We start from the raw sequence: 27,724 nt of genomic DNA on the forward strand, positions 1-27,724 counted from the left end.
TTATCGCAACAAACAATCAAAAACAGAACAAAAATTCATGAGGGAGTCAAAGACTGAACCGGGTAAAAAAAAGCAAAACTACACAAAAACAAAAAAATCTCATGGGGGAGAAAACAACAGGAGAAAGAAAACTGGCAGGAATTAAAAATAAATGACTGACTGACCAAAAGACAGGAACAAACAGGATACAGGACTTGACCACCAACTAAAGTTCACAAGACAACACAAGAGGGAAGAGGGCACAATATATAGAGGAACACACATTAGGTGCAGGTGGAGGCAATCAACATAAAAAGGACTAGATTGACAAGGTGGTGTGGTTAGGGGAACGAGGCGGAGTAGGGAGAGCACTTGGCAGGCACATACAGCCAAGTGCTCACAAAACGAAACAGAGACAAACCCAGAACAGTCCAGTAGGGGTCGTGACAGTACCACGGGGACCTTGAAAGACTTGTCGACAGCCTTAGGGAACTGGATGGACTAGTTTACTACAGGTAAACACTGGCAGTACTGAGGAACAACCTCTATCGTCATGGGCACTGGCAGTGACAGGGGAACAACCTTCGAGGGAGTGAGGACAGGCAGTGACGGGGGAACAACCTCCGAGGTTGGGAGGACAGGCAGTGACGGGGAACAACCTCCGTTGTTGGGAGGACAGGCAGTGACGGGGAACAACCTCCGTTGTTGGGAGGACAGGCAGTGACGGGGAACAACCTCCGTGGTTGGGAGGACAGGCAGTGACGGGGAACAACCTCCGTTGTTGGGAGGACAGGCAGTGACGGGGAACAACCTCCGTGGTTGGGAGGACAGGCAGTGACTGGGAACAACCTCCGTGGTTGGGAGGACAGGCAGTGACGGGGGAACAACCTCCATTGTTGGGAGGACAGGCAGTGACGGGGGAACAACCTCTGTTGTTGGGAGGACAGGCAGTGACGGGGGAACAACCTCTGTTGTTGGGAGGACAGGCAGTGATGGGAGAACAGCCTCCGTGTCCTTGAGCGCTGGGAGCAGCAGGAGAACGGCCTCTGTGGCCGAGGGTACTGGCAGCGGCAGGGGAACGACCTCCTTGGCCGGGAGCACTTGTAGCGACTGAGGAACGGCCTCCGTTTCCGGGAGTAGCAGCAGGGGAGTGGCAGAGAGAATGGACTCCACCTCCTGGCAGTCAGCAGTGGGAATGGCTGCTGCCTCCTGACGGTTGGCAGCCGGAACGGAAGTAGGAGTCCATCCCCTTATCCGAGTAGTAGGGAGATCGGCTGCTGAGTTACCCATCGGTGAGGGGGTATCACTGTCCTTGGGCTGGGACAAAATGAGGGAAACTCCCGAAGCACTGGCTGAGATAAAAAAATAAAATCCTTTTGAAGCTCTAGTTTAACTGTCTCACAAAGACTTTCCTTCTCACCCGCAACTGGAATGCAGGACTTGATGGGCTCTGTCAGACCCACCACAAAAAGTTCAATGAGACAGGCCTGGTTATAGCCCAAACCCAAGAACAAAGCTAAAAACTCCAGTGCATACTCCCTCACCGCCTGGTATCCCTGGCGGAGATAAAAAATCCTTGCGGAGGGAACTTGATGCACAGAGGAGCGGGGTTTAGAAAAAAAAAACGAATTCCTGCTGGGTCCAAATCAAAATATATAGGGGAACACACATTAGGTACAGGTGGAGGCAATCAACATAGCAAGGACTAGATTAACAAGCAAGTGTGGTTAGGGGAACAAGGCGGAGCAGGGAGGGCACATGGTTGGCAAACACGCACAGTCAAGTGCTCACAAAACAAACAGAGACAAACACAGAACAGTCCAGCAGGGGTCGTGACTAGTGGTTTTTTAAAATGGCCGATGCCGATATCTCTAAAAATAATTCTAAACTCATATTTAGCCTTTCAACTTCATTCCCTCCTCCATTCAAGTAGATAGGAGTTGCACTTTCATGACTGGAAATAGTCTCCCGAGAGCGTACCAAACATGGCCGACAGTGGACTGACTTGCTAGAAAGACTTTGGCCGCACTCCAGCGAGCAGCAGCAATCGCATGACAGTTTAAATGGCCTGGATCGCCTGCTTAGATTGTGAACATTGACCATTATGATTTGTGAATAAGAGGAACATTTGATCCTGAAGTTTTGATTCTGGCTGATGGAATATGCGCTTCAGAGGAAGATATTAGATGAGCGCTCGACAGGAAGAAAACGCTGGATTTTTGTGAGGTTCGTTTATTACATCTGCTTAAACGAGATATGCACATATTTGCAGACGGTATATAATAGAAGTTTTATATGCACATATCTCGTTTAAACAGATATAATAAATCAGCCTCACAAAACTTCAGCAGATCCAGCATAATGTGGAGGTTGAAGTTTTGTGAGGTTGCTTTATTATATCTGTTTAAACGAGATATGTGCATATTTGGTATATGATATTAGTTTTATTGATATTTACCTTTTTATCATTAGACAAGACAGTTCAAAGTTACAGGGAACTTTTGAGGAGAGAGAGGGAGAATGAAACAGACGAGCACTTTAAGATTATGAGCTCAAATGTGTCTGTCTAAACTCTGATATGAGAACCATTTAAATGAGACTGTGCTACACACCGGTCTATTATTGTAGTAACACGATGGCATGCAACAATAAAACTAACATGTCATTTACAAGCACGCGATTCTCGGCGCACTCAAGAAACAAATCGACCAAATGGGAAAATTATTCGACCGATGCGATAATTAAAAAAGTCAGCCTTGGCGATATATCGGTCGCCCACTAGTCGTGAAAATTATAATGTAATCTGTAATTTGGTAAACACCGTAACATCATTAAATCCCTGATTTTACTACACAAAAATCATGCTAAAATGCATATTATTTACATCTTGTGTCTATACTTTTGAAACAGTGAGTATTTTAGCATTTACATATTGGCCCCATTCACTTCCATTGTAAATGTCCATTTAAAATGTCATGGGACGCCTGGGAAGATGTGATGAGAATGTAAAAGAACAGATGAATCATTGTCTTTTTAACCAGTTCACAGAAAACAAAATGTTCGACTGAACCGTTTTGCAGAAAATAGTCAATCACATTTCCTGACGCTAATTCTGGCGTGGGAAGGGAATCTTTCATCTATTTACTGCACCAGTTCTGGTTCCATAAGACCCAACCTCGTCTTGGCAGATCTGCCTCAGTATGCCAGCGTGAGCGAGTGAAGTCTGAGCCAAGCAAAAGTGGATTTAGTTTTTAACCTGATGATGAAACATTTCATCAGAAAGAGTAAGTAATTGGTCCGTGTCTTAAAGGACTGGGATACGCTCACACCCACTGCCCATTTACCTTTCCAAGCCTTTCCAAGCCTGAGCTTTAAAAGACTGTCAGACTCTATAAATCTTCTCCCATCAATTTTGTCCCCAGCTACAAGAGATGATAGAAGAAATGCTGAAGCTGTTCAGTCATGACGTCAATTTGTAGGCCGACCCAGAAGGCTAATTTCCCATGAATTCCCTTGGGAATATCCAATGGGTTTTTAGAAAAGTTTTGTTTTCTAATAATGAATAAATTAAGTCTGTGGTTAAACATTACTTGAAGAGACTTTTACATTTTGTTCTACATCAATTACGCACATACCTCAAATGTGAATTTTAAAGCCAATGCATGCTTTAAAAAGGTAGGTTGCTAAAAACTACAACGGTTGAACTCATGTCTACGGCTGTATGACTATCAAAATAAAAACAACATTGCAATGACCTAGTGTGATTATTAAAATGCAAGGGCTGAGATTTAATACTATAAATAGATGCATGTGCTGCCTGCTGCATTTATGTTCACAATTCTGTTCTGTCAATAGTGTATTACACATATTTTGTGCAAAAGTAGCTCAGTGACACCAACGTTTTGTGGATAGGAGAGGGGATGAGAGCATTTCACCAAATTTGAAATGAAGATTGCATTAAAAGGTTTGTCAAATCAACTAAAACTGAAACTCAAAGGTCTTCCTTTAGTTTTACGCCACCGGACCGCATACTATTGTAATATTGTAAAGTATTATTATTATTATTATTATTATTATTATTATACAATAGTAATATATATTTGTACAATTTACAAACTTAACAATAGCAACAACAATAATAGTAATATTATTATTATTATCATACAATAGTAATGTATTTCTGTAACAATTTCCTACTTAATAATAATAATATAAAAATAATAATAATATTATTATTATTATATATATTAATATTATCATTACTAATATTATTATAAAATAGTAATATATTTCTGTAACTATTTCCTACTTAATAATAATAATATTAATAGTAATTATATAATACTACTACTAATAATATTTATAACAATAATAATATAATTATTATACATTATTATTATTATTATCATTACTATTATTATTATTATTATTATTATACAATAGTAATATATTTCTGTAACAATTTCCTACTTAATAATAATAATAATAATAGTAATCATATAATACTACTACTAATAATAGTTATAACAATAATAATATAATTATTATATATATTATTATCATTACTATTATTATTATTATTATACAATAGTAATATATTTCTGTACAATTTCCTACTTAATAATAATAATAATAGTAATTATATAATACTACTACTAATAATAGTTATAACAATAATAATATAATTATTATATATATTATTATCATTAATATTATTATTATACAATAGTTATATATTTTTTTAACAATTTTTCACTAAATAATAATACAAATTATATTATAGTAATAATAATAATAACAATAATATCACTATTGTTAATATATTATTATTATTATTATTATTATTATACAATAGTAATATATTTCTATTTATAAACTTAATATTAATAGTAATTCAATAATATTATTAATAATAATAATAAAGTTCTAAAAAATAATTGTTTGCTGAGACACTGTCACAAAAGCATGTACAGAGTGGACGGGTGCAATGTGAAAGCAAAGAAGACTGTCCCGTGTGTTTAATGCTTTATTTATTTGTTTACTTGTTTTTGCTTGAGTTTGGTTCTTTTTAAGAGTTTTTTTAAACTTGTTAGTAACTTATGTTTTATGGGGCTTTTGACTATGAAATGTATGTTTAAATGAGGGAATCTCTTCAATGTTACTCATAAATCAAATCTGCAATTCTAAAAACCCATTGAAAATTTCCAAAAGGAACCCATGAGTTCAAAATGCTAATTATCTTCTGGCTTAAAGGACTACAAACTGAACAGCTTTATATGGATGTGGAAATACGACAAACCGGCAAAGAGAGCATGCCGTTATTCATACCACCCTATCTGCTTAAATGAGATGCTAATCACTGTTACGCTGTTGATGGGCCAAACCGTTTACTGTTTTGATTATGCTGCCACTCGTAATTGATTAATTACTGTAGTTGAGCTAATTGAAAGTCACCTTTCTCTCCTGGTGCTGTGGTTGGATATTACGGACCAGCTGAGGGTTTCAGTTGATAAAGGTTTGGTATGCAAACTCATGTTGGAGTGGTGGTGCTGTAGTGGGCTAAAGCACATAACTGTTAATCAGAAGGTTGCTGGTTCGATCCCCACAGCCACCACCATTGTGTCCTTGAGCAAGGCACTTAACTCCAGGTTGCTCCGGGGGGATTGTCCCTGTAATAAGTGCACTGTAAGTCGCTTTGGATAAAAGTGTCTGCAAAAATGTATAAATGTAAATGTAATGTGCAGTGTCTTTATTTATTGTTATGTTCTCAGCCTTTCCGTTCGGACTGGATTCTACAGTCGCAACTAAGTAACAGCCAAAACACACTTTCTGCCTGAGTGCGATGCAACTAATAAACCAGTTAATTTATTAGAGTCTCAATTACGGCTGTAATGGGTGACATGGCCAGTCATTTGTTGCACATAACTGGTAATCTGGTAATCAGAAGGACACTGGTTCGAACCCCACAGCCACCACCATTGTGTCCTTGAGCAAGGCACTTAACTCCAGGTTGCTCCGGGGGGATTGTCCCTGAAATAAGTGCACTGTAAGTCGCTTTGGATAAAAGCATCAGCCAAATGCATAAATGTAAATGTAAATGAAAGCATGCATTGTTTGTCCGGCAGCTATCGGTGATTTATTTGTTCTAACTATGCAGAATCTGGAGCTTTACAAAGCATATGTAACTAATAACTACTCATTACTGTTTTTATTTATTTGCTTGTAAAAAAACTTGAACTTGAAAATAATAATGATAATTCAGATCAACTGGTCATGTTAGGATCAATGATGGATTATGATTTAAATAGCAATTTGAAAACTCTTAAAATAATGCAGATTTAAACAAAAACATGGAATTTAATTAGTGTATTTTTTTCACACCAAAGAAAGTTAGAGCTGCGTTAGTCATAACAACCAGAGTTATTATTATTAAAAATTGTATTTAGTTTCTATTTCTATTTAGTTTCTATTAATTACATTTAATGTAATTAATTACATAAATGTAAAGTGTTTAATTCATTTAATAAATGGTAATAATAAAACATATAATAATGCCCATAAAATGAAATACAACAACATAAAATAAAAACAGAAAAGATCAGACACCATTAAAAAAAATATATACTTATGTCCTCCTGTTGTGTCCAGGTGTAACATACTTCCCTAAAGCCAAGATGTGGCTCAGTTGGTAGAGCAGGTTGGCCACTAATCGCAGGGTTGGTGGTTCGAATCCTGGCCCTCACGACTCCACAATAGCTCTGCTGCCATTGGTGTATGAATGTGTGTGTGAATGGGTGAATAAGTCACAGTGTAAAGTGCTTTAAATACCATTAAGGTTAAAAAGGCGCTATATAAGTGCAGACCATTTACCATATATATATATATATAGACTATAAAATGCGAGACTATAAATACTTTTGGTAAATATTAAAAAAATAGAGCATTGTAATTGAGCCAACTCTCTGTGGCCAAATGGCATGTGAGAACATTTAGGGCATTTCTGTCACATTTTCACTTATTTCTTCATGGAAAAATGTGCACATGCAAAAAAAGTAACACATTAACAGTTAAAATGGTAATGCTGGTTCATTTGAACAGTTATCAGCTAATTCTATATAGTACACTCGGTTCTGTGCTGTTTGTTGCTCCTGTGACATCTGCTGAATTCTAAACACACACATATACATATATATACACACACACACACACACACACACACACACACATATACCAGTGGGGATTTCTTTAAGACTGCAAGGGAAGCTCAGCTTCCCCTATAATGTCAAAAAAATAATGGTCAAATATGTACTATTGTGTAAACAATTTATTGACTAAAAATGCGTTAGAACACGTTCATCTCGAAGTCGAGTTCGTTCAGAATCAGCTACATTACATATAGCAGGTCGGCTGACTCGATTTACTTCTCATACATTCCCGTAGCGTCAGTGCATTTCCCTGTTGAAGCCGAGCGTCCATTGACTTCAATGGGGCTGCTCTGAACAGTTTTTTCAGTGCTCTGAAAATAGACGGTCATTGGATAAATGCTGCGATTATGTCCGCCCACGGACGCTCAGCGTCTCTGGGGGTGAATGAGGGTGGGCTGGCCCGGACTCGGGCTTCAGCGTGATGATTGGAGGATCTGTCGAAAGACTGCATCTCCTTTTGATTGACAGCTGAATCTGTACTATAAGAAGTCACTGAAGCTATTTCGGCTCAGTCCCATCGCGGATTTCTCAAGTGTAGTCGAAAGACAAACTGCTGCAACCTATTTCTTTATATTTGTTTGGCGAAATTGCTAGTCAATTTGCATAATACATTTCACACAATTATACACCACATTCCTTGTTTCAGTTTTACCAAGTTTAATATATTTTGTTTTAGAGCGTTCGTTCGTTAGTTCGTTCGTTCATTCATTCATTCATACAGTAGGCTAGGCTAGCGTCAGTACGGGTGAAACTGCGTACGATGGCAGACGGTGCTAATATTGTCGACCTGATTTTGGCGAAGCCATTTGAAAGTCTTCCTTACGAGGAAAAAATTTGAATTAAACAGCAGGGCAGATCAACACCTAAGATTATATATTATATTATTATAATGTAGGCCGAAAATGAGCTTCCCCTCTTTGAAAGACCAGCAGCCGCCACTGACATATACATATATATATATACACACACACACACACACACACACACACACACACACACACACACACACACACCGTAATCCTCTCAAACAGTAACCTAGTTCCCGACCGAGCACTATCAAGCCACCGGGAGCGCCCTCAAACACGCAGTAATGGAAATACTCCATACATTAAAGATAATATGCGATGGCATCCATTACCGGCAGATCTTCTGAACTGACGATTTTCTTTCACCTCATACCTGCTCCAGAAGTTCAAGTTCCTGTCATAAAAACACTAATGGTCATTTTCTGGGTTGCATTTCCTCTTTTTGTAGTTCCGTATGTATGTTTGATGATTCATTTATGTCGATAGAGGAGAAATACTGATCAGTGGTATGAAAAGTGCTCTGAATACAGACTTTCTGCTCAGATGGAGAGCCGATCTGACCTGAATACACAATCAGCAACTGAGAGAAATCAATGCATGATATCAGACTGATTAAAATGGATACTCATCCTTCATTCACTCATTTACCCTCGTGTTGTTGGGACACAAAAGGACTGAAGAACTTTAACTGGGTTTGAAATTACATTAGGGTGAGTAAAGGATGACAGAAGTTTCCTTTTTGGGTGAACTATCCATTTAAGCACCCCAACATATATCCGATGAAATGCCTGTGGTAAATCCTCCGGTTTTAGACAGCTCTGTTTTGGGACCAGTGCAAAATCCCACTGAACTTGAGCTGTAATCCCCCCCATCACTCCGCCTGCTCTTCAGACAGTGAGGAGAATGGGGGAGGAGGCATGGAAAATGAGGATGAAAGAGAAGAGAATATGAGGCAGATAAAACAAGCCAAAGATACGAAGACACATGAAGTGGTTAAAATGGAGAGCTATAAGCAAAATGGCCAGAGATGCAAAGCAATAAAATGTTTTTTTTTTTCAAAGTTGGAGTGCCTACAACTTCAGAAGTGTTAAAAATATATGAACATCCTTTCAGATTCTTGCTCAGAGCTAACTTTCCTTTTAGTGATTTCATTTTTATGGCTCTATATGGTTCAGTCCCAAAGATATAAGGCTGTCAATGTTGCTCTGTGTGTAAACTGTTAAATTTGACCCATTTTCAATTGTCGAAAAGCAAAAGTGGGTCACATGGTATGAAGCTAATTTTTCTTGTCCAACAAAACAAAGATCTGTAGTACAAATAAGCTTAAAACTAAGAGTCATTTGTTCAGCAATCAGACTACACTGGTCACGCTGTATGTTTCGCGCCATAGATTCAAAAGAACTGACTCATATGAGTCATTTGTTCAGCAATCGGACTACACTGGTCACGCTGTATGTTTCGCGCCATAGATTCAAAAGAATTGACTCATATGAGTCATTTGTCCAGCAATCGGACTACACTGGTCACGCTGTATGTTTCGCGCCATAGATTCAAAAGAACTGACTCATATGAGTCATTTGTCCAGCAATCGGACTACACTGGTCACGCTGTATGTTTCGCGCCATAGATTCAAAAGAACTGACTCATATGAGTCATTTGTTCAGCAATCGGACTTCACTGGTCACGCTGTATGTTTCGCGCCATAGATTCAAAAGAATTGACTCATATGAGTCATTTGTTCAGCAATCGGACTACACTGGTCGCGCTGTATGTTTCGCGCCATAGATTCAAAAGAATTGACTCATATGAGTCATTTGTTCAGCAATCGGACTACACTGGTCGCGCTGTATGTTTCAGCATGCCATAGATTCAAAAGAATTGACTCATATGAGTCATTTGTTCAGCAATCGGACTACACTGGTCGCGCTGTATGTTTCGCGCCATAGATTCAAAAGAATTGACTCATATGAGTCATTTGTTCAGCAATCGGACTTCACTGGTCACGCTGTATGTTTCGCGCCATAGATTCAAAAGAATTGACTCATATGAGTCATTTGTTCAGCAATTGGACTTCACTGGTCACGCTGTATGTTTCACACCATAGATTCAAAAGAATTGACTCATAAGAGTCATTTGTTCAGCAATCGGACTACACTGGTCACGCCGTATGTTTCATGCCATAGATTATTATTCAAATAATATTTTAGAGCGCTTCAAGGAAATCGACTTCATGCTGTTGTGTCAACGTGACTCGGTGCGGCAGAAGTTAACTCTTTAAATGACAGTCTAGAGTCTTGTGAACAGTATTCAGTCTGTTTTTATTCATTTAAATGATGCATTGCGTATAGCTAAGCCAAAATACAACGTCCACACATGTGGACGTGGGGTCACACAAGGTTATTTGTGTTGTTTTATAAAGTTTGGAGTGCCTATACCTCCAGAAGTCTTGAAAATCGAAATTTTCCACATAAATAGCATGAATTGGGTGATTATGGGACTGTCTGTAACCTCCTGTTGGGTGTGGTCAATTGAATTCAAATTCACACTCATGAATTTAAAGGCAGCCAGAACTCTTGTATTCTGACTTTTGACCGTCCCTGCTAGATAAGAATGGCCTGGAGGGCAGAGCAGAAAAACAAACTGCATAATTTCTGACCTCATGTTTTTCCAAACAGAAAAAAATATTAAGAGATGGCGAGGAGAGAGAGAGGGATGAAGGCACTTTTTTTTTCCTTTCACTCCCTCCATTTATTTGCACAGTCAGCAGGTTTGGCTTTAGATTGCAGGGAGTCAATCGATGCAGCTTTCTATAGCCCGAATACCCTCATACATCTCTGACACTGTGATAGTGTGTTGATGGACCAGAGAGAGAGAGAGAGAGAGAGAGAGAGAGAGAGAGAGAGAGAGAGAGAGGAGAGAGAGAGGAGGGAGAGAGAGAGAGAGAGAGAGAGAGAGAGAGAGAGAGAGAGAGAGAGAGGGGAGAGAGAGAGAGAGGGAGAGAGAGAGGAGAGAGAGAGGGGGGAAAGGGAGAGAGAGAGAGGAGAGACAGAGAGAGAGAGAGAGAGGAGAGAGAGAGGAGAGAGAGGAGAGAGAGAGAGAGAGGGAGAGAGAGAGGGAGAGAGAGAGAGACTTACACTACACTACTTATGCATCACAAAAGTCTAGTTTTGAGATTAAAGGTAAATCACAATAATAATAATCATCTTAATTTATTCACAACAGCTTAATCATTAAACATAAAGACAGCTCAGTAAGAAAAGATCCATTGCTTTAAATAATGAAGCCAAATATAAGGAGTCTAAGGAGAGAAGTTGTTTTTCAAAGACTTTAAAGTCACACTGTAAAAGTTCCAGCATCTCATTCACAAACCACCCGAAATCAGCTTAATCATGAAGTCATTGTCATTCTTTGTCGGAACAGAAATGCCTGATTTCTGTGCATATTAGGCTTATTATAGATTGCGCTGTATTGACATAAGTCAGACTGCAGTTAACATCACTAGCCCTTTACAATTTCAATGATTCCTGTTCCAATTCCTGCTTATGAATCCGGTTCCTTGACATTTCCATTAGTGAGTATTTTAGTACTTTTGAGGGAAATAAATGCAATTCTTTCTGATTTTATTGTCCACAGCTGCTTGTTTCCAAATGATGTGCGAGATATTGTTTGTTCCTTTTTTTATACCATATACCACAAATTCAACAAAACTCATAATGTGCATCTTTAACTACATATTGTCATTTCAACAACCATCCAGTAATTGCTCTGATTTGAGGCTCATGAGCCTCAAGGACACATACAGCAACCATTCTTGGTTCATTTCGAGTCGAACATGATGAAATGAATAACTTTAAATTTGTTAGGTTTTTCTTCTCTGACATGAACCGGATGATCAGAGTAATTCATTTGGGATGTAGCACTGTATGTGTTGCAGTATAGTTTCAAAAGAACTGACTTATATGAGTCATTTGTTCGGTAATCAGATACACTGGTCACGCTGTATGTTTCGCACCATAGATTCAAAAGAACTGACTCATAAGAGTCATTTGTTCGGGAATCAGATACACTGGTCACGCTGTATGTTTCGCGCCATAGATTCAAAAGAACTGACTCATAAGAGTCATTTGTTCGGGAATCAGATACACTGGTCACGCTGTATGTTTCGCGCCATAGATTCAAAAGAACTGACTCATAAGAGTCATTTGTTCGGGAATCAGATACACTGGTCACGCTGTATGTTTCGCGCCATCGATTCAAAAGAACTGACTCATAAGAGTCATTTGTTCAGGAATCGGACTACACTGGTCGCGCTTTATGTTTCGCAGTATAGATTAAAATGAACAAGCTAGTAAGATTAATTTGTGTGGGAATCTTACTTTACAAGTTGCGCTGTATGTTTCGCATCACAGATTTAAAAGAACTGACTCATAAGAGTCATTTGTTCGGGAATCAGACTATACTGGTCGCACTGTATATTTCGTGCTGTCGATTGAAAAGAACTGACTCATAAGAATCATTTGTTTGGGAATCGAAATTCACTGATCACGCTGTTGATTCAAAAGAACCGGCTCATCAGACTAATTTGTTCGGGAACCAGACTACACTGGTAATGCTGTACGTTTCGCCCCATAGATTCAAACAAACTAATAAAAGTAATTTGTTCGGGAATCGGACTACACTGGTTGTGCTGTATGATTCGCACTGTAGATTGAAAAGAACCAGCTCATAAGAGTCATTTGTTTGATGTGATGAGTACGGCAGTCAATTCATGCTGTTTGTTTCGCACTGTTGATTTAACAGTGATGTTGCAGTGCTGCTGAATGGTAACACAGGAAACACCATCAGAGTATTTTAGCACGGTGTTGCATCTGCATCGGTGGAAAAATGCACGTTCAAAAACTTTCGGTTTCAGTTAAATATTCTCAGTGCCCAAGCCTATAAATGATGCTTTCAGAGGGTGCAATCCATTTTTAACCACTGTAGAATTCAGCACCATGGACAGCTCTTCCAATGAAAACTCAATTTGAACTCAAACATTCAGATGATCAAGACATGAGCTTTCGTGGGGATACCATGAAAGATACGTGGATCTCTAAAGAGTAATGAAAAATGTATTTGTACCTGCGACTTCGTTTAATTTAGTTAATAATGCATGAGTGATTTGAAGAAGAAGAAAAAAAAAATCACTCTCTGTCACTGAACCTTTTGTGAAATATAATGTATAAAAGACCTGCTGGACTGGCTGTATCTTTAGACAGCTTAACGGTTGCACATGCTTCTGCAGTCTTGGGAGAGCAAAAGCAGGGAAGGACATGCCAAAAACTGTGAGATGAACCTGAGGTAAAATGAGAGTGTCATAGATGCCCTTGAGCAAGGTACACACACCGCTCTACTCAGGCGGGACTAAAGCGCTAATATGCACTCTATGAAAAATGTAAGTGCCGTAAATCGCCTTCGATTAGGCGACCTGCTGAGTGAATAAATGACAGAATAAAACAATGAGTCTCCATGGGTGATGGCAGTAGGGAACGCTGTGTAACTCAAGAGCTGTTGCGATCTTCCTCAACATGCCACTGGCGGCCTCCTGGACTCAAGCCATGTCCAGGTGCACCAGATTTCACGCTTGTTACAGACTTTAATGTGTTGAACCCGAGCTAATTTAAAGCCATGATAACCCCTCATTACCCCTTCTAATATCTTATGATTTGGCTGGCAATTTCCTTGAGGGCCCAAACCAGAGCTGAACCTCAAATGAGTCAAATAGTGTAACTGTGGCATCATACATCAGTGGATCTCTGAGGGTGGGTTGCAGGCATAGACTGTAAAAAAAGATGGACGACGCCCCTTCGCTCTTTTCCATTGGTGAGAACTGAAGCCGCCAGTGTCCCGATATGGCGCTGACATCTTGGGACTTGAGTCTGCGCAGTTGCGATTTCGGGACCAGACCTGCGCAGTAGTGAGCAGGAAGTAAAGCCGCGAAATCAAGGCCCCGCCCTCACTCTCGCTGAATCAATCGCAAGCACACGCCCCTGCACTTTTGACTTTTGACGGTGTGAAATAATTAATTATAGAAATTTAGATATTACATTTAAAGCTCCAATCTCCTCAGTCCTCCGAAGATCCCGAAAAAAGTCAGTTGGTGCTTCAGTGACTACTTCACTCAGAGAACCTGTCAATCACAGCTGTCAATCATGATGTCACAGCACCGTTTTTATAGCATCAAATAACTAAAAACAAACTTATTTTGAAAACAAACACTTGAAATGACATCAACGTGATAGAAACGAAAGTAAATGACAGAAACTATCTTTGGAAAAAAGATATGTGAAGTGTAATTTAATGGTTTAGTTGGTCTCACGTCCCGTTGAATAACATGGGGAGGCGGGGTTTATGACCTATACTAGGACCAGTCACCGGGGGGCGATCGAGACGTTTTGGCTTCACTTTTGAGGGCTTGTGCGGCACACTTGGTTGCAGGTATGTTCTGATAGGGTTGAAGACAGCAGGGGAAAACAAGCAAAAGTAGAGGTCCAAAAAATAATGTTAGAAAGGTTGCAGCATCATTATTTAATTTTTACACAGAGATTGGTAAGTCTGTAACTAAAAACATTTGACTTCAGCACCCCTTGCTGCAGGATAAGTCACTGGTGTGAGTCCAAAAATGGGGAAAAAACACTTTCTGCATTGTTTATCCAAAGTTGTAGTAGCTTTAACTCCAAAAGTATTAAATATATCTTAATATCCTTTCCGTTTCTAGTTAAGAACAAACTTTCCTTTTGGTATGTTCATATTTAGGACCTTAAATGGTTAAATCCCAGTGTAAGGGGTTTCAGATGGGCAAGGAGGAGGCGAGAACCGGCTTGTCAATATAAATAATGTTTAATTAAACTCAAAACAAAAAGCACAAACATAAACACACACATGACGGACACGCCCGTAATTCTCTCTCTCTCTCTGCGACATTCCAGCCCGGCCCCGCCCCCCTCCGCTCCACACCCAGATACATGGGGCTCAACTGCAACCCATTTTCAATGGCCGAAAAAAAAAAAGAAAAAGTGGGTCACATGGTTGGCTGAAATTTTGGATGATGTCATAAATTTTTTTATTAAATATACACATAAAAAAATTTTAAATCCAAAATACTAAATGCCATAGATGACTACTTATGGAGTAATGCATCACTTTGTAGAGGGGTTCAAAATGACAGTTTTCAACTATGATTTTGGAGCAAAACTACAGGTAAAAAAAACAACCTTAGAAAGATGGCAGCATCTTTATTTAATTTTTCCATGGAGATTGGTAGATCTATTACTGAAATCAGTTGACTTCAGCACCCCTTGTTGCATTCAATGCCAATGGTGTGAGTCCAGAAATGGGGGAAATAACAAACAAACGTTTTTGTGTTCGTTTTTCCAAAAGTTGGCGTGCCTACAACTCCAGAAGATTTAAAGGTATCTCAACATCCTTTCAGATTCTGGTTCAGAACAAACTTTCCTTTTTGTATCTTCAGTTTTAAGGCCCTATATGGTAAAATCCCAGAGATATTATGCTCTCAATGTGGCTCCATTCAAACGTTTTTAACCCATTTTCAATGGTCAAAACCCAAATGTTGGTCACATTGTATGAAGCAACTTGTCCAACAAAACAAAGGTCTTAAGTACAAATAATGTTGAAACTAGAAATGTAACTTTATTCATTCACATAAAAACAATATGGCTCTTCAGTTAGAGCAATACATATATTTAATGTGTGGATATTACTTGAATGAACATGTAAAGCTCTTCTGCATTTGTACTGCATCTCATATTATTCTTTTGCTCTCTTTTTTGCCTAGACATTTTTGCTGGAAATCATGACAAAAATACTGAATAAGAAAATGATTAATTGTACAGTTGGGTCACTATTTGATGTCCAAAGTAAAATCTGGGTCCTGAAGCAAAACCAGTTGAGAAGCAGAGCTATATTTCATGCAACGGCATGTCAATGAACAATGTGTGTCATGCCCTCTCTGTCCCTCTGAGACTCATGTTGAGCCTCAACCTCATCTGTAAAGGGCCAAAAGGAAGTCACCGAGGACAAGGAGACCATTACGAAGACATGAGAATAAAAAATACACGTGGTATGACTGGGAATATCACAGCGTGGCAGTGCGGATATGAATTGCGTTGTGTTAAAAGTGGGTCAGGTTCTGCGGCTAGCGTTCACCTTGAGGCGCTGTAAGATTCCAAACATTCAAGCCAACCCCCCACCAGCAGCCTCGGGCTGTTCGTTAACAACCGAGGCAAGCCTGCTAATATATTATTCAATACGCATATTAAATGAGTATACTTGCAAACCAAGGGTGCTTTCTCAGAGGAGGCATGGATGAGAAAATAATCAATTACAAAAATAAAATAATAATACATTTAAGTCATCCTTCTTTACACAAATGCACTTTACAAATGTCTGTGCACTAAGAAGTACTTATTAGTATCTAATGTGCCATATGGCTAACAGAGACACCGGTTATGATTTCCCTTTTACTGTATAAGATGCATTAAGACTCAATTTAAATAATGAAATAAAAACAATGATACTTTAATCACAGATGAGTTAAGTTTACTTGTAACTAGTTAAAGTTACTCCAAAAATGTACTTGAGCCAAATAAGTATGTTTACTTAAAAACTAAACAGATTTTTCATTGTGGGTTCAATTCAAGTTCAACAGCATTTGTGTCAATGTTACGAAAAAAAAAAAATAATAATAGTTTTGACCTTCATTTAATAAAATAAAAGTTACAGTGAGACACTTGCTATGGAAGTGAATGGGGAAAATGCATAAACATGAACATACACAAAAGTATAGTCACGAGGTGTAAATAATATGCATGTTAGCATGTTTTGGGTGTGATAAAATCAGGAATTTACCAGCATAACAACACCTACCAGATTACAGGGTTTACTGGCATTACATCACCATGACGATGAAATTGTAATATTGGACATAACGTTACACAGATAAGACTACTAAACAATGTTATCACACTAAAAATCATGTTACACTTAGAATGTTTACATTGAACTTCTGTTTACAGACTGGCCCCATTCACTTCCATTGTAAGTGTTTTACTGTAAACTATTGTTTTGTTTATTTCAATGCACGAGGGACGAGTCAAGATATTTTGTAATTATTTTTCGTGATAATCAACATTATGCCACAAATGCTGTCAATGGAGCTTAACTTGTATTGAACCCAGAAAACTCCTTTAATAATAATAATAATAATAATAATAATAAATAATTAAATACAAAATACACAAGCTTTTTTAGTGTATTATTTTAGCTGTTATTATATACAGCCAAGTAAAACAACATATTTAAAAACACATTTGAAGATACTTTGATGTGACTTTTGTTTAATAAATAGTAAATGTTAATATAAACATACAAAAACTTTAGTATTGATTAAGGATGCACCAATGTGAACATTTCTGGCCGATACCGATATTTTTCCACTTACCTCATTTTGTCATCAGATCACTGTTTTGCTCAGGAATTATGTTTTTAAAATTTACAAAAAGGTACAAAATTTTTATTCAAACAACAAACTATTTCCATTGAACATGGTTTGGATCTGTTGAATACATGACAGGCCAACATTTTAAAAATAACTAAATATGATAACATGTCTGTTTTTGCAGTTCATAACAACAGAACTCACATTTTATATGCATGTACTGTATATGATAGAACATCACAAATTCATATTATGCATATGTTGGAAAATTTCACAGAAATTTCAACCACATCATGGAAAAATAAAGTTAACAAAAGGAACAAAACACCCTTTTAAGTTCTATTGTGATATAATGGATAATGGTAAAATGCCATCCAGACCGCTAGAGGGTGCCGCTTGCTTACACAATGCTGAATTAAATGGAGCATTTTATGTTTTTTAGACCATATTGTAATTTAAATCTTAACTCAATCAATCGTGCAGCCTTATTGGATACACCCTAATGTCTCAGAAGTCAAAGTTTGCTGGGTTCGAAGCGTTTTGGAGGGTTTTACCTCATCATGTATCGGTAAGTGCTGCTTTCACAACTGTCACATCTGTAACTATGTTTTTTCCACATTAATGTGAGAAAGAAAAATAATGAAAATTAAATAGTCCATGCTATGAGATCCAGCCCTTCTACCCTTTATTTCTGGATTGTACATTTGAATTCACAAAGTGTAATGATTTACACTAATAAATTCACACACTCACCTAAAGGATTATTAGGAACACCATACTAATACTGTGTTTGACCCCCTTTCGCCTTCAGAACTGCCTTAATTCTACGTGGCATTGATTCAACAAGGTGCTGAAAGCATTCTTTAGAAATGTTGGCCCATATTGATAGGATAGCATCTTGCAGTTGATGGAGATTTGTGGGATGCACATCCAGGGCACGAAGCTCCCGTTCCACCACATCCCAAAGATGCTCTATTGGGTTGAGATCTGGTGACTGTGGGGGCCATTTTAGTACAGTGAACTCATTGTCATGTTCAAGAAACCAATTTGAAATGATTCGAGCTTTGTGACATGGTGCATTATCCTGCTGGAAGTAGCCATCAGAGGATGGGTACATGGTGGCCATAAAGGGATGGACATGGTCAGAAACAATGCTCAGGTAGGCCGTGGCATTTAAACGATGCCCAATTGGCATTAAGGGGCCTAAAGTGTGCCAAGAAAACATCCCCACACCATTACACCACCACCACCAGCCTGCACAGTGGTAACAAGGCATGATGGATCCATGTTCTCATTCTGTTTATGCCAAATTCTGACTCTACCATCTGAATGTCTCAACAGAAATCGAGACTCATCAGACCAGGCAACATTTTTCCAGTCTTCAACTGTCCAATTTTGGTGAGCTCTTGCAAATTGTAGCCTCTTGTTCCTATTTGTAGTGGAGATGAGTGGTACCGGTGGGGTCTTCTGCTGTTGTAGCCCATCCGCCTCAAGGTTGTGCGTGTTGTGGCTTCACAAATGCTTTGCTGCATACCTCGGTTGTAACGAGTGGTTATTTCAGGCAAAGTTGCTCTTCTATCAGCTTGAATCAGTCGGCCCATTCTCCTCTGACCTCTAGCATCAACAAGGCATTTTCAGCCCACAGGACTGCCGCATACTGGATGTTTTTCCTTTTCACACCATTCTTTGTAAACTCTAGAAATGGTTGTGCGTGAAAATCCCAGTAACTGAGCAGATTGTGAAATACTCAGACCGGCCCGTCTGGCACCAACAACCATGCCACGCTCAAAATTGCTTAAATCACCTTTCTTTCCCATTCTGACATTCAGTTTGGAGTTCAGGAGATTGTCTTGACCAGGACCACACCCCTAAATGCATTGAAGCAACTGCCATGTGATTGGTTGATTAGATAATTGCATTAATGAGAAATTCAACAGGTGTTCCTAATAATCCTTTAGGTGAGTGTATATTCATTTATAAATTAACCATCGGTTTTTATATCTTTGTTTTCATGCTTAAAAAACTATTTGCCGATGGTTTTAATTTGGTCAATAATTGGCCGATACATCGGTCATCCCTAGTATTGATTGCTTGTAAAGGATGAATGATAAATGGTGTTTTATGCCTTTAGGGAAATATAACATGAACTTAAATTAGACTAAAAAACCCAAAATGCATCTTTATTTCAGAAGTCCACCCAACGTCAATGTTAAAAACCCATCTGATGTTCAATGTTGCATTTATGTTGCATGATGTTTTGTGAAGAGAGAATTTGAGGCGTCCCTCGACAGTTTTATTGTGTGGAATTTGATCAAAGCTTTTTAGAAGTAACATCACTCCTCTTTAATTCCCAAGTCATTTGTAGGCCACTCACTGTCTGCTTCCTAATGACGACGCTCTTATTTGTAGTCGTTTCAGCAAACTCAGTGACCTACTTGCAGGGGTCATGCACAAAATGAACAAGACAAGCATCTTTGAAGATTATGATAATAGATTCGAGGGCAGAAATCTGGATTGTCTTGAAATTCACTCGCACGCAGCCTCATCTCATTACCCTCGCAGTTCATATCAAAAGCGTGCTAAAAATACACAGTAGAAACTTTAGCATTGGATATTTCTGTGCATAATATCCTTCGTAAAGCTTGTTTTTTTGGCTACAGATAAAGAGCAGATTGTCCTCATCTTTGAAATGCAGACAGAATAACATTGAGGGAACAACCTGTGCCAAATAATTTCACAGAATTCCTGAAGAACAATGCTGCCATGGATCTAGACACGCTGATGCATTGGATGGAAAATTATATATATATATATTTATATATTTTTTTGCAGCATGCAAGTGATCTGAGAGGCCCGATGGGGACTGGACAAACTGCAGGGGGTTTCATGCAATTCGAGAGTTTTTCTGCGAGCAGTCGAGACGTGCATTCAAAAGGGTGTTTACAACTAACAAACTGGAATGTCACGTTTATAGTGCTGTTCCCGTGCAGTTCCAGACAGACACTCTATTTATTTTTTTCCCCTCAATAAAAAGCTGAAAGAAATTCCCAGCTTGTCTGTAAGGGAAAAAGAAACAAGTTGTGAATATTTTACGAGCATTTATTTGAGTGCCGCCGTTGTGTGTAGAAGCTAGCTAATGCCGAGGTGGTCTAACAGAGGGCTGCGACCAAAATAAATAAAACACTTTCATTAGGAAACACACTGTATGGTCCTTGATCCGATGGAAATTATCGCTGAGTGGGAAGTTTTAAACTCACTGTTGCCTTATCATCGCACTTAAACATTTAACGCCTTATTGTTTCCTGTCACTGCAGTCAAAACTGCATAAAATGAAGACAAATAACGTATCAGTGCTCTTGACAATTTATCCTCTTGAAAACATTTTGTTCTATTTTTTCTATGGAATACAAAAGAAGAGTTGATTAAGAATTTTTAAGCAGCACTTTTCCATACAACAACAGTTCATAGTTTTTGAATAAAAGTAGTGCATACAACTCATACGATGTGACAGCTTTGTGGAGGAAAAGATCCACTATTGAGTGAAAATGTAATTGATTGAAAGCTGAAATGTGACAACTATACTGTAATTAAGCCATTCATAGGATAATTTCATCAAAAACTATCCACTGCCTCTTTGACGCTATAAAACTTTTAGTTTTGAGTGGCCCATCCAGCCCAACTGCAACACTGACTAGACCAAAGGCTTGAGTTAGGGGTGGGACTGCAAAAGCTGTTTGAAAACAATCTTTATTTTTGCAACTCTAGTGGCGCAGAAATCACACACTTCAGCTTCAAAAAAGCGCTTTTCACATGTCATTTTGTTAGACCAAAATATCTAACATTAATCCATCTATCCATCCATCAATCATCCATCCATCCATCTGACAGTCTACAGTTTCCATTAATCCATCTATCCATCCATCCATCAATCATACATCCATCCATCTGACAGTCTACAGTTTCCATTAATCCATCTATCCATCCATCCATCAATCATACATCCATCCATTTGACAGTCTACAGTTTCCATTAATCCATCTATCCATCCATCAATCATCCATCCATCTGACAGTCTACAGTTTCCATTAATCCATCTATCCATCCATCAATCATCCATCCATCTGACAGTCTACAGTTTCCATTAATCCATCTATCCATCCATCAATCATACATCCATCCATCTGACAGTCTACAGTTTCCATTAATCCATCTATCCATCCATCAATCATCCATCCATCTGACAGTCTACAGTTTCCATTAATCCATCTATCCATCCATCAATCATCCATCCATCTGACAGTCTACAGTTTCCATTAATCCATCTATCCATCCATCAATCATACATCCATCCATCTGACAGTCTACAGTATCCATCCATCCATCTGACAGTCTACAGTTTCCATTAATCCATCTATCCATCCATCAATCATACATCCATCCATCTGACAGTCTACAGTATCCATCCATCCGACAGTCTACAGTTTCCATTAATCCATCTATCCATCCATCAATCATACATCCATCTGACAGTCTACAGTATCCATCCATCCATCCATCCATCCATCCGACAGTCTACAGTTTCCATTAATCCATCTATCCATCCATCAATCATACATCCATCCATCTGACAGTCTACAGTTTCCATTAATCCATCTATCCATCCATCAATCATACATCCATCCATCTGACAGTCTACAGTATCCATCCATCCATCCATCTGACAGTCTACAGTATCCATCCATCCGACAGTCTACAGTTTCCATTAATCCATCTATCCATCCATCCATCAATCATACATCCATCTGACAGTCTACAGTATCCATTCATCCATCTGACAGTCTACAGTATCCATCCATCCATCCATCCGACAGTCTACAGTTTCCATTAATCCATCTATCCATCCATCAATCATACATCCATCCATCTGACAGTCTACAGTATCCATCCATCCGACAGTCTACAGTTTCCATTAATCCATCTGACAGTCTACAGTATCCATTCATCCATCTGACAGTCTACAGTATCCATCCATCCATCCATCTGACAGTCTACAGTTTCCATTCATCCATCAATCCATCCATCCATCTGTCTATCTATCCGACAGTTCATCTTAATATCTATCTGACAATCTACAGTATCCATCCATCCATTTATCCAATCCATCATCCATCTATCTATCTATCTGATGGTTTATCTTTCTATCTTTCTGACAGTCTACAGTATCCATACATCCATCCATCCATATATCCAATCCATCATCCATCAATCTATCTGACGGTTTATCTCACACAATTTTCATTCTCAAGTAAATGAATCATGTTTTAAGGCAATTTAAACAAGACAAAAAAAAAGTCAAACTTGTGCTGCAGTGGGTTCTAATGCTCTTTAAGGTCTGTTGTCAGTGTGGCATCAGTGGACTGCAGAATAGATGAGCCTCCAGCATATGAAGATATTTACAGTTCCCAGAGTCAGGCAGGTAGGTGTCTGCATTGTGCAGGAGAGCCTGAGCTCACCTCTGAGGGGGCGTAAAGTGCCCAGGTGCTGTGAAGCGTGAGGCTTGAGCACCCAGCGGAAGATTAAAGGCGGGTGTAAAAGCCATCAAACCTAACCCAGCTCTGGTCTATGTCCGGGGGCTGAGCATAGACAGAGCTGTCAGAAAAGATGAGCCACATCACAGCGATGCTGCCTTTGAACGGTTACGCCATCACAGTGCGCAGCCACAGCAAAGCACTGGTCCGAAAATTATGCGAATACTCAACCAATGTTCCCTCAAATTTTTGATCTTGCTGAGAAAAACCTGGTCAAACCTAATAGAACTCATTCTTTTTAAGAAATCTCTAGCCTTTTCCAAGCATTTTTGAATCTGAGTTTGCCTTTTGTGCAGATGTTCAATTTGTCTGTGATGACCTTAGATAGAACATTGTCCTAAACTCCCCAAGAGACACCTCGACAGGGAATTTTCAAAAAGACTTACTGTACTTAAAGACATTCAAGCTGAGAAACGCTGAGCTTCTTCAAGGATACGGATCCCAGATACTGCTAATGATGTCCTGTGGGATACGGCATTACCAGAACATCACATCTTGATCCTTGGGGAACCCTATTCACTATTGTTTTCTGGCCGCAGATAACATACGGTAATCATGCTCTCATAATGGCATTCATTTCAAGATAAGGTTACTAATGTAAGATGGCTATCTCAGGCTTTACTGTGAACAGTTTCTTTTTGAATGTGTGAATTAATTTGGCACATGGACCAAAATAAACTGGGCCGCAAATCAAAAGTCTTGGTACACAAGACTATCCTGCTCCTTATTTGTGAAACAGTTAATCTGTTAATTCTTCTCAAAAATGTCATACAAAAAAAGGAAGTGACAAATAATCATGGCCTCTTTATTGCAGTCTGAGTTGTTGTCTTTAAGCAGCATAAATTAAATCTCAAAACACAGATGGCTGCTTCTCATGTTTACATTAACAGCCAATTAAATACATTAGCATCTTCGGGATGCAACATGAAAGTTTGCCTTGAATGGAATTTACTGATACTTTACTGACAAATCACAAATATTTCAAAACTGCCTTTAGCAAAGAAATATCCTAAATGAGATCTCTTAAATATATCAATTACTTTTACAAATTGGGGTTCGGGGACCCTCAGGGGGCAGCATTTTTGTTCCTGTTAGAGGTATACCGATAACCAAGGTGTTGGGAAAGGCAGATAACAGATTAATTGGGTGATAGTTTTTAAAATGTATCTATAAAATGCCCCCAAAAATCTCTCTTTCTTTCTTTACTGTGGCAGGCAAAGAGAAAGAGTCCAAAATGAAGAAAATCCCAGATCCAATTTGTTCAACCGAAATTCCAATAATAACTAGAAAAAAATGAAAATTGTGTTTTATAACGTGGGACTTTTAAGTATAAACAAGCCTGAAACACATCGAGGACTCTTAATTTGAAATGATGAAAAACTATCGGCAACATAGTCAAAAACGCAACAATCGGCACCGATTAATCGGTAAAACCGATACATTGGGCTAACTCTAATAACGGTTTCATTCAGGTTTCTGAGGATTAAAGATAATAGACACCATATCAACAAAGTACATTTTTTCCATTTATTATTCTGAATCATTGCTACTGACTTAACTACTATGACAATATAAAAGCTTTGTGTTTTATCACACATTTCCTCACGTATATACCCAATTAAGTGAGCTTTTATACATAGCTGCCCGTAAGGGGATCATCATATCTGGAGGTCATTGGCATCAAAACATTTGAAAAACCCTTTGGCACACTGCAAGTCTCGATTACCAGTAAAGCAGGCAAGACAAAGAACAACAGATTCTGTAAAGATCCACGTATTGACTGGTGCTTTGGAGTGCATCCTGGAGTATTATACCACAGCTGTGGCGAGGCTCCAGGCAGCTGTCGGAGCAGAACTCCCCTGAGACGGGAATCCCGACTGCTCTACTGCCTCAGACAATCATGAGAGCCCAGCGATGGGACTCAACGCAATGAGGAGAGACACGTGACAAACAGAGCACTACAAATCGGGGTATTTTTTTTTTGGCCATTAGTGTCTCCACCTTTTAACACTTAAAGGTGTTCATTTTGTGTTAATATATTTTGTGTTCCCGGTCAAAGATGTCCAGCCCACTAAGATTGTTTATAAATCTCTCATATTGCATATATTATCATGATATATTGAATTAGATCTTTTTATAAACTTCTTTTTTTAGTAATTATGACAGGTTTTTTGGTTAAAAAAATTTAATTAAATTATTGATAGAAGGATTCATTGAACTGAGCTCATACCGACCGGGCTAGCGGTAGGGAATCCCTGCGGAAAATATATATATATAATAATAATAATAATAATAGTGTATGAAATTCTCAGACACTCATAAATATAATAAACAAGAGTGTATTTTTGTCATGTTTTTCCTTATTCCTTCCTGAAACACAGACTATGACATATCGTAATTTACAGCAGACTATCCCGATTCAAATGAGCCCAAACACAACATAATATTATGAGTAGATCTTGAAATATTCCTCAAAGAGTGTACATGGTGTGTGTGTTTGTGTGTGTTTGTGCACATGTCCGAGGATTTTGTGTGCTCATCTAAAAGATTGTGATGCTTCTGAACACTTAATATTTCTGTATTTTACTAATTACTAATCCATTCATTTCAAATGGCTGGTCAATTTTGACCGGGAACACAACAGGTGTAACAAACTGAAATAAAACCAACGAAAATGGTCCAAGTCCATATACTGATCATTTTGCTCTTCCTCAAAGCTTGATTATTCAAAACTTCTTAAAACAAATACTAATAATAAATAGATAGGTAAAGTTTGACGAGACAATTCACAGTTGGAGTTTGAATTAACGAGCATTCCATTGGAACATTCAAACATTCTGTCAATGTAAGTCAATGGGATTCTTTGGATATTTGATCATCTGCTGTGCGAAAACCGTTATTCCTATCAGATAGAAACAAGCGTGCCGCGCAAGCCCTCAAAAGTGCAGCCAAAACCTCTCGATCGCCCCCCGGTGACTGGTCCTAGTATAGGTCATAAACCCCGCCTCCCCATGTTATTCAACGGGACGTGAGACCAACTAAACAATTAAATTACACTTCACATATCTTTTTTCCAAAGATAGTTTCTGTCATTTACTGTCGTTTCTATCACGTTGATGTCATTTCAAGTGTTTGTTTTCAAAATACGTTTGTTTTTAGTTATTTGATGCTATAAAAACGGTACAGTGACATCATGATTGACAGCTGTGATTGACAGGTTCTCTGAGCGAAGCAGACACTGAAGCACCAACTGACTTTTTTGGGGATCTTCGCGGGACTGAGGAGATTGGAGCTTTAAATTTAATATCTAAATTTCTATAATTCATTATTTCAATTATTTTTTGCGATTGATTCAGCGAGAGTGAGGGCGGGGCCTTGATTTTGCGGCTTTACTTCCTGCTCACTACTGCGCAGGTCTGGTCCCGAAATCGCAACTGCGCAGAGTCAAGTCCAAAGATGTCAGCGCCATATCGGGACACTGGCGGCTTCAGTTCTCACCAATGGAAAAGAGCGAAGGGGCGTCGTCCATCTTTTTTACATGTCTATGGATAGAAAAGATAAAGCAACGCTAGACAGAACTGCGCCAAATTTAATGGATGTAGCATGAAAGATGTAGGAGGATTTTGGAAAAACCCTACACAAAGTCTGTAGAATAACAGTATAACTGTTGCTATTATATCTATTATCATTTTCTTTTGCTTCTTTTTTTAAATGCAAGTCTGTCAAAGTATTTGATATTTTGCTTTGCAGATTCACATTACTGCACAATGTAAATGGTTTCTTTAAAACAAGAGCAGATAATAATACCTTGTGGGGCTCCATTTTCGCAAGTGCGCTGTGCTTAAAATAGGGCCCGTGATGTCATACTTCATTCCAGCAAACATAGCAAAAATAAGCATTCAATTTACCAGTTTATAAGCACGTGTACTGAAAATAACAATTCAAATCTCTGAAGGCTCTGTAAAGCTCACCTCAATGTGCAATAGTAGGCTAACCGAGAGGTTAAGAAACCCCATCAGAAGACGAGAAAAATGTCCTTAACCTCCAAATTATTTTAGCAAAAATCACTCAGAAAAGCCTCTGTACATTACATTTTGCCATACCGATCTTAAGATTTATATTGAAACCCTTTTTTGAATCTCATTTGAGGATGGAAACACAATGTGGTCTGAATGTCACCGTCTCCTTGGACTAATCAATGGAGGCGATCAGATAGCTCACACCTGAGGGATGCTCCAGTGGCGTGGTACGGCAGGGGTGGGCCGAGGACTGAACCGCCTGGACGCTTTGTGATTAGCTTGAGCGTTGCATCCTCACCTTTGCATTGTCCGAGGTGCAATCAATGGCTTGCTTTTCATTGCAAGCGGTTGCTAAGCAGAGTTTGTCTTCAGGCCACCTGTGTTTTTATAATCCTCTGTAATGCAAGGAGATGTACAGAAAAGATAAACATAGCTTACTGCAGGTGACACGCATTCAACCCAGGAAATGAACTGGTTGCATAACACCACTGAAATAGTTTGCTTACTATTTTCTAAGGCAGTATTTCTATTCTGACTGCGTGTTAGCTTCGCTAAAGGTTAGCTACTCAGTGTTTTGTGTGTGGAATCTTTAAATTCTTTACAATTTCCAAACCTTACAGAGTTCAGTTTA

At 38.7% G+C, this 27,724-nt stretch overlaps 2 protein-coding genes across 4 annotated transcripts in view; one reads left to right on the plus strand and one right to left on the minus strand.

The window, feature by feature from the left end:
• Positions 1-27,724, plus strand: part of LOC127655440 (free fatty acid receptor 3-like) — a 526,022-nt gene that overhangs the window by 184,350 nt on the left and 313,948 nt on the right. The window contains exon 3 of one of the 3 annotated variants that reach the window (XR_007972042.1): positions 5,566-5,993. The exons of the other annotated variants lie outside the window; for them this stretch is intronic. The gene's annotated coding sequence lies outside the window, so the exon portion shown is untranslated. Of the gene's footprint in view, positions 1-5,565; positions 5,994-27,724 lie in introns of those variants that run through there. 3 annotated transcript variants of the gene reach the window in all.
• LOC127655439 (igLON family member 5-like) overlaps positions 1-27,724 on the minus strand; it is a 244,134-nt gene that overhangs the window by 136,669 nt on the left and 79,741 nt on the right. The window lies entirely within an intron of this gene.

Source organism: Xyrauchen texanus, chromosome 15, assembly GCF_025860055.1.
Source record: "Xyrauchen texanus isolate HMW12.3.18 chromosome 15, RBS_HiC_50CHRs, whole genome shotgun sequence".
Taxonomy (NCBI): domain Eukaryota; kingdom Metazoa; phylum Chordata; class Actinopteri; order Cypriniformes; family Catostomidae; genus Xyrauchen; species Xyrauchen texanus.